This window comes from Pecten maximus, chromosome 2 (genome assembly GCF_902652985.1).
Source record: "Pecten maximus chromosome 2, xPecMax1.1, whole genome shotgun sequence".
Taxonomy (NCBI): domain Eukaryota; kingdom Metazoa; phylum Mollusca; class Bivalvia; order Pectinida; family Pectinidae; genus Pecten; species Pecten maximus.
Window position 1 is genome coordinate 29,293,590 of NC_047016.1, and position 8,993 is coordinate 29,302,582.

Below are 8,993 nucleotides of genomic sequence, written 5' to 3' on the forward strand. Positions count from 1 at the left end.
GATACACAGCTACAGGACGACAGACAACGAAACACGATTGCCCGAGTATATGACAAACAACAACACAGATACAGCTACAGGACGACAGACAACGAAACACGATTACATCAGTATAGGACAGACAACAACACAGATACACAGCTACAGGACGACAGACAACAAAACACGATTACATCAGTATAGGACAGACGACAACACAGATACACAGCTACAGGACGACAGACAACAAAACACGATTACCTCAGTATAGGACAGACGACAACACAGATACACAGCTACTGGACGACAGACAACAAAACACGATTATATCAGTATAGGACAGACAACACAGATACACAGCTACAGGACGACAGACAACAAAACACGATTACATCAGTATAGGACAGACGACAACACAGATACACAGCTACTGGACGACAGACAACAAAAAACGATTACATCAGTATAGGACAGACGACATTGGGACAGACACCTTTGCGGCCTCACAATTGAATACGTACAGACAGCACGAGCTCACGACAACAACGTGACAGACAACAACACTCACTCACAATGTAGCACCATATAACATATAAGATATATCAGAAACATACAACAGAACAACGTGTAATGAAGAATACTGACGCTTTAGTAGACTACAACACATTGGAGCGCGAACAACAAAAGACTGAAATGAAATTAACCAAGATAACTTAGATACATACGCCGTACTCGGGACATGCACAACCAAGGGGAGGCAACAACGCTGGCCACAACAAGGCCTGGGCGCAATGGCATAGGGTCAGAACATTCTAAGGGAGACTTGGTAAAATATTGAGTGGTAAGGACATAAGGGCGAAATACACAAGTGAAAAAACAAAATTATATGGCATGGGGATGGGGTCCGGGGTAGGAGATCGAGGTGTGACCCAAAGGGATCGGGTAATATGATATGTGACGTGTGATGACACGTGGAAAAAACATACGAGGTTATTTCTGGCGACAATAGGAAAATGATATAATGTATTTATGTATCTCATTCGTTATATAGCAAAGGACTGTAAAAATGAAATCATGAAAGAATTTGTTTGGGAACGATGTAGACGTTTTACTTAAGAAGATCTGCATGAGAATTTATAATACAACTTGAATGTCAACAATATACATCATATTCATATACCAGTTATTTAATATTCAGTGCAATATGGCAGCATCTTGGTGTTGGACAATTTCCTGAAACATTCAATTTCCATATGACGTCCGTGTCTTAGCCCTACAAATTACACGCCATAATTGGTAACAGAGAAACTGATGAAACAAACTTCTGTTTCTATTGATACTTAAAGCCTTTATCAGAGAAAATCGCTCATGGGTACCAATTCTTCACAAACAATCCCCCGAGGAAATTTGTAAAAACAAAAATTGATTTTAGAAACTAAAAACCTTAGCTTAGCATTGTAATCCATGGCAATATCTTCATCGTGCAAAATTTGCATGGAAAATTTACGGTTTAAAGTCGGACGAATCTGCTTTCTTTGTTGGTTGGTGTTATTTGTCTTTTTATTTCGACATAAGTCATTAATTTTGCTAAATTAAGGTGATCCTACGTTCCGCGTCCCTGTGACACACACTGGGAACCCAGTCGGCTCTGGTCCCCCTCCGACTCGGGGCTTGCGTGACAGCCTCCATTAATCTGGCTAATTCTCGCCAAGCCAAACTCTGTTTTGATGCTGAGAAAAGATATTTATCAATCCAATAGAATTACTGTTTTTTTCTAAGACATAGTGCCTTATGATAAATATCTTTCCGCACGTTACAAGATCTGGCTCTACCTAAGCCCCCTCTCTCTGTTCGTGTTAGACATTTCCTTGGCATATGGCCCTTTTTCTCATACTTAATACATTGAGAATTCGTCTTTAGCACCTAATGTATTTCACCGGCAAAAAATGACGCAAAAATGCTCCACACTTTGTCAGGATGTTTTTGCTTCATCTGCTGTTTTCAAAGAAATAAAAAAGAGAAAACAATTATGTCGTTTATTAAACCACCAAAAATATGCCAAAACCTACGTCCACGTGTTTACGTGAGGTCACGTGACCTTTGCACGTGAATTTGGTTTACATAGCATTGCGCCGTATGCATGACAAATGGAAACTGTACCGAAGTTGAACTTTCTCCAAATGACGTGTATTATATTATCAATTAATGTTAAAGTACCAAATACAGTCACGCCCTTCAACATTTTCACTAACTTGGCAAAAAACCTCGGGTGTAGACGATGGTCATCCACGTCATGTCTTTTCCCGAAAAGCCAGTCTAATTCGGTTGTTTACTGTTTACAGATATACTTTATATATAAAGGATAAGTAGGGGCTTTTTCTCATTCATTTATTGATTTGATGCTAACATTTTTTGTTTGTTTGCATTTTCCATAGAAAAAAACGCACAAAATCAAGAAATATTGGTGAGTTGCATTAAACGCCAGACAATAAAAGGTTTTATTGGTAAACTTTGTCCAATCGGTAGGGGAATATGAAAATATTACATTCCCGAGAGTGATGATATTATCCAAAAATAATAATTATCAAAATACTATGGAATGAAAAGCAGATGCTAGGGGTGAATCATTTGTTAATTCATTTATTTAGAAAAGATATATATATATTTGTATATGGCTCTGTTTTTCTAAAGCCTGGCATGGCGGAGATTTTGTTCTGTTATGTAGGCGCATTCGTTTGCCATGGCAGTGTGAGGTGCATTCGTATGTGTCGTCTGTTTGTACAGATGTGCTACGCGTGTTGTATCACATTTATACAAACAGGTCAGTCCAACATCAGTAAATAAAAATCTGGTCAGATAAATGACCACCTTTGTCTGATTGATGGTCTGTTGGTCAGTCTACTCACACTGGGCGGGATGACCACGCGTCAGATAGGTAAAGAATGGCCGCTCCCTTACTGCACCTTTGTGACAGAGGAAACCTGACCTTTTCCCGTTAACATCTACGCCAATGAAATGGCCATTCCGGACGGTCCTGGCATAGCAGGTCAACAACGAAATGTGTCCGCGCGGTCACTCAATTACAATAAGATGAAGATAGATGCATAATTGAAATAATTTTTATAAATTAAAACTACCTTTATGTATAATTTAAACATAATTAATTATAAGAGATAAGAATTTCTCAAGAAAATGTGACAGTAATCGCTTGCATAGTGTAACTCGCAAAGGTTGAAAAGCTTTTAAAACGAGATTAAAATAGCATTACAAATCATGTATAGGATTGTAAAACATGTAAATATCACCTGAAGGTAGTAATTAAGTTAAATGTTCATTATATTTTGAACAAAGAAACTATATCACAGTTGTTTCCTATCTTCTAAAATATTCGTTGATACTAAAGAATTCTGGATAATATCTTAATTTTTTTTTTTTCTTTAATTTAGTATTTTATTATTATTATTATTTCTTTTTTAATTCCTGAATGTATCTTGAACCAGTGATACGATTAATAAAATGCATTAGAGGTGATATGAAGGGTCCTAAAGTACTATTTATTTTACGATATCTAACGTAAAATAGGCAATTAATATATGGTTTAATGAAAAATCACTAAAGAAGGAAGACTTGGTACTGCTGTAATGGGCTTTCGTTTATTTAGACACACTGCAGAATCATGCCGCAAACTAATAAAGAGAAAGTAAGAAAAATGAATATCAAATCTTATTTTGTTTTTGCAAACTTTACATAATGAATGAAGTGCAAGATGTTGGATACACACTAATATATAATAACGAAGGCATTGCTGTGTCACAACCGTCAGACAATCCTTTATATCAAATATCAAACCTTTATTTGGAACAGTATCGTATGATATTGTCCCCGAGTTTTGACGAAAATAGTATCGGGTTAAATAAAGTGTTTGGTCATCAGAAATGTACCTGACTGTAAATGTGGTGTAAACCAGGTTACGTGTAGGTGATATATGTGGTGTATAACCAGGTTACGTGTAGGTGATATGTGTGGTGTATAACCAGGTTACGTGTAGGTGATATATGTGGTGTATAACCAGGTTACGTGTAGGTGATTTATGTGGTGTATATCCAGGTTACGTGTAGGTGGTATGTGTGGTGTATAACCAGGTTACGTGTAGGTGGTATGTGTGGTGTATAACCAGGTTACGTGTAGGTGATATGTGTGATGTATAACCAGGTTACGTGTAGGTGATATGTGTAGTGTATAACCAGGTTACGTGTAGGTGGTATGTGTGGTGTATAACCAGGTTACGTGTAGGTGATATGTGTGGTGTATAACCAGGTTACGTGTAGGTGGTATGTGTGGTGTATAACCAGGTTACGTGTAGGTGGTATGTGTGGTGTATAACCAGGTTACGTGTAGGTGATATGAGTGGTGTATAACCAGGTTACGTGTAGGTGATATGTGTAGTGTATAACCAGGTTACGTGTAGGTGATATGTGTGGTGTATAACCAGGTTACGTGTAGGTGATATGTGTGGCGTATAACCAGGTTACGTGTAGGTGGTATGTGTGGTGTATAACCAGGTTACGTGTAGGTGGTATGTGTGGTGTATAACCAGGTTACGTGTAGGTGATATGTGTGGTGTATAACCAGGTTACGTGTAGGTGATATGTGTGGTGTATAACCAGGTTACGTGTAGGTGATATGTGTGGTGTATAACCAGGTTACGTGTAGGTGATATGTGTGGTGTATAACCAGGTTACGTGTAGGTGATATATGTGGCGTATAACCAGGTTACGTGTAGGTGATATGTGTAGTATATAACCAGGTTACGTGTAGGTGGTATGTGTGGTGTATAACCAGGTTACGTGTAGGTGGTATGTGTGGTGTATAACCAGGTTACGTGTAGGTGGTATGTGTGGCGCCTTAGGTATTAAGATCTGAGTCTGTGTGTCCAGTCACCAGACAAGTGTGTTCAATATGTCACTGGTAAACACGGACAGGGGAACAGCCATTATACTGGACATTAGCTACAGAACACCATTTGTATAGACAGTCTCAGGATCTCCTATGTAATTGTAGTCTATAAATATATACATCCACATATGTAAAGTGTACAACTCGGCTCCTGATACTTACCAATATGTCGAATTGGCTCGTCTCGTTCAGAGATACTCGATGTTTGATTATTATTACGAACTTGTACCTGTAAGTAGATTGTATATAACGTATCTAGAATCAATTAATATTTTACACTATTTTGTTGTGTCAGCATTTAGATGGGGTTTTTTTTGTTTTTTTTTTAGATAACTGGCGGTATATACATGTAATAAGTAGCGATATTTATATGGGTATCTTATACGGCTGTGGGATCTCACAATGTCGGTTCCCCAATAATGACGTCATGATAGTTCGATCTTTAAAAAATGGTGAGCAAACTATAAAACAATTTCAGAAGTGTTGATAAACTATATACAATTTTAAGAAATACATATATACTACACATTTCCCTTGATTGTATTACATCTTTAGAGTGCTACTGGCGAAAGTTGTATTTACCACGGCCTTTGTTGTATACAGTTTTCGGGATTAAAATATTGTTTACGTCGACTGTCGTTAACGAAGGAACTGAATGGGGCACTTGGTTAACTCGCTTTCCTTCCGGATTCCAAATGAAATGCATTGCGAGGTTGGTACATTCGTACACAGTCGTATAACGTTATTTGGTATTTACTTTTAGCATTCTTAACGGATTATCGCTTTTGTCAAAATTCTAACGAGCAAATCTACAAGTACATGTAGTTTAACATTTATTATGAACAGAATTATAAACGAGCAAATGATATGGCATCATGGGAGGTAATGACGTTCGTTGAACAGGATCAAATGTAAAACATCTGTTTGTCACCCTCTCTATTTCAATGTCTAAAAGGTAAGTATCGACGCCGTTTGTTCATAATCTCTGAGGTATGGTCAGTCGAGAGCAAAATGCTATCTCTAACCAGAGTTGTCGTTACTCACATTCACAGGTCAGGAACGACAACTCTGGATATAGAAATACATCGTATGACAAAATTTCACCGGATATCAGAAGATAACTTAATGATCAAATGTGAATTGTCTTTAATTTATCATAAGTCAAAGGAAAAAAAAAACCATGTATGGACATCTGTATGGAATACAATATAATAATTAAATATATTCAAAGTTTCAGTCTGTAAGTAGATGCATAAAGATACATGTAGCTAAGAAAGTATATCTTGAATGATTAACTTCGGTATGGCGTCACTGTAATTTAAATGATATACATTGTATCAATAAATAAATAACAATATTATTATGTCACGCGTGTAAAATAGCATTGTAAAGGACACATCAAATGTTTAAAATCCCTGCAGTATCACAAAATGTTAGAATAAAAATCAAGTAAAGTGAAGCTCCCTGGCGAATCCCGTGTTTTCTAATTAGTCTACTATGTGGATAAAATTGCTCTGATACCCACATAGTATTGCCCCATAGGACCTTTAAATATTTTCTCCTCCATTACATTTCTTATCGTCACTTTCTGCATATGCCCTTCCGTGTTAAAACATAAACTTGCCAGTTAATATTGGACTGTGTCCAAGAATGGGCGTGTAGTAAATTACAATTCTAGATACCGTGTTCAAATCACCGTAACTAACAGTTGTTGGGCGACAACTTATTTTATGATTTTTTTTTTAAATTGTTTATTATAAGTTTATGGATTGGTTAAATAGGAAACACGATACGAGTTCGGAATATTTTTTTTTTTTTTTTACTTATGTGTGTTTTATTAGCTAGAAACTGCCTGTAGCGAACTGTTACCTAATGGTACATTTGTACTGTAGTATACAGTCGATATGAATACCATTTGGGTGGCATATAAATAGAATGTCGCCAGTTAGAGCGACATGAATACATATACTTGTACTATATTAAGGTATACTACCATTTGGTAACAGTTCAATGCCTTTACATGTATTTACTGCAGCTGACGCGTTTAAATTTGCCGCTTACCACAACAATGACGTCGCCAAGTTTAAATACCGGAACAGCCGAAATTCCTTGAAAGAATAATATAGTCCCTCATGTCGTCATAAATAACAAATACATTAGAGGTGTTTGCACAAATTTGGCTTTATAATATATTTCCATGTATAGATATCGTAAAATTGCCTAAAATTACATAATTTCTGATTGTTAAAAATTAAAACCGTTTTTCTGCGCAATGATATACATGTAACGTTATCATTCGGAAGTGATGGACTGGTATTGTACAGGATAGACTCGATCGTTTCCTCGGAAACGGCTTTGTTTCTTTCGACTGGACTTACGTTATTTTCTGAAGAATGTCAGCTCTAAAATTCTAAACGAAAGTCGCGTTAACAGTAGGTGAAAACGATTTCAAGGATATTTTTTTCGAAACAGATTCCATGTCTCACGGTCAGATAAGTGTCGCTAACTTAGCAGTCAATGTTCAACTTCACGGGGGCTCACTTTCGGATTTTGGAGTAAGGTAGGCCTTTGTCATCTGTGAATTACCACAACACTAAAATACAGTTGTAGAAACTTTCAGAAAAGATGTTGATACTCGAAAATTCCGAAACGAGCCAGTATGAGTATGGTGACGTTGATAAATTTGATAATTTCGTATCTAGAATAGCGCTTATAATGATTTTGTGATAACAATATTTTTATTATAGACTTCTAGTGTCAAAATTTGTGATGTTGCTTGTTTTTTTTTTGTGATGGCTTATGTGGCTAAATGCTAACATCCGAAAGCTTTCTAGACCGAAAGTATCTGGCAGCCATTAAATGTTTTTAACCTACAACACCTGCATGGAGCTGTATTCCTACGCTGACCGAACCACTGTAAATTGTAGTATACAGCCTCATAACTTCAATTAGGTTTACTAACGACACATAGGCAAATGTAACACACAATGCAAATATAAGGATATAATCGCACGCTGCATTACAGGGACATGCTTTTTCCGTTCATACGCCTATACCACAAAGCTACATTTTATAAATCCAATTTTCATTGTCACCGCAAAAAATAAGATGCATATATATTAGCCTCTGCAATGTTGAATTTCTTTCCTGTGACGGAAATGTTTTCTTCTGAAGCAGAGACTTTGAAATAAAGTCTGTGGGAAACAGATTTTAGAAAAAAGGATTGTATAATGAATCAGTTTAAACCTTGTCTCCTTTTGCCCTGTTCTTGTCCAAGTGTTGTAAAACCACGCCGGGGATAACTGTCTCTTATACCGTGTGTTTACTAGAGGCAGGTCTGCTGAATTTGAAAACTGAGAATGCGGTTGCCATACCAGAGAAAGATGGCTGCTATATATTGCGTTTTATGAGAACCCGAATGCATGGTATTGTTGGTCAACTACACTAATTACAGGTTACGAATCGTCTCTCTTCAGTACAGGTTTGTCTCATTAACTTGGTGAAAATACTTACCTTCTGTCAGGTGATAGGCCTACTAAAACGATACTGCACATTCCGACAATGAAGAAGGCCCGACATGGCGGACAGTGAGTGATTAAAAGCTTGTATTTATGCTGACAACGCTTGCTTTCTAAATTTCCAAACAGATTTATTCGATTCTGTCCAAAAAGTGATTAAATATGGTAATTTAACGGGAATGAATACAGCCACGACGCTTTCTGTAACATCTCGTCCAAACGAAAGTCAAGTGACTTGCATTGCATATGGGTGCTTTACAAGTTAGTTATAATGTAATTTGTACGGTATATTTTTTTTGCATAAGGATGTTTTATAAAATATAATTTTATACATGCTTTATACATCAGTAATGATAAATATACATTATGTGTACATAGGTCTATTTTTCATAATTCGTATCAGTGTGTTTTGTAACTTTATAGATTTATACCGGTACATAGATTTAACATATGGATCATTTGTAGATACCTGGCGGTATAATATGTAGCGATATTTTTGGAAACATATGAGTATTTTATAGACACGTGGCGGTATAATAT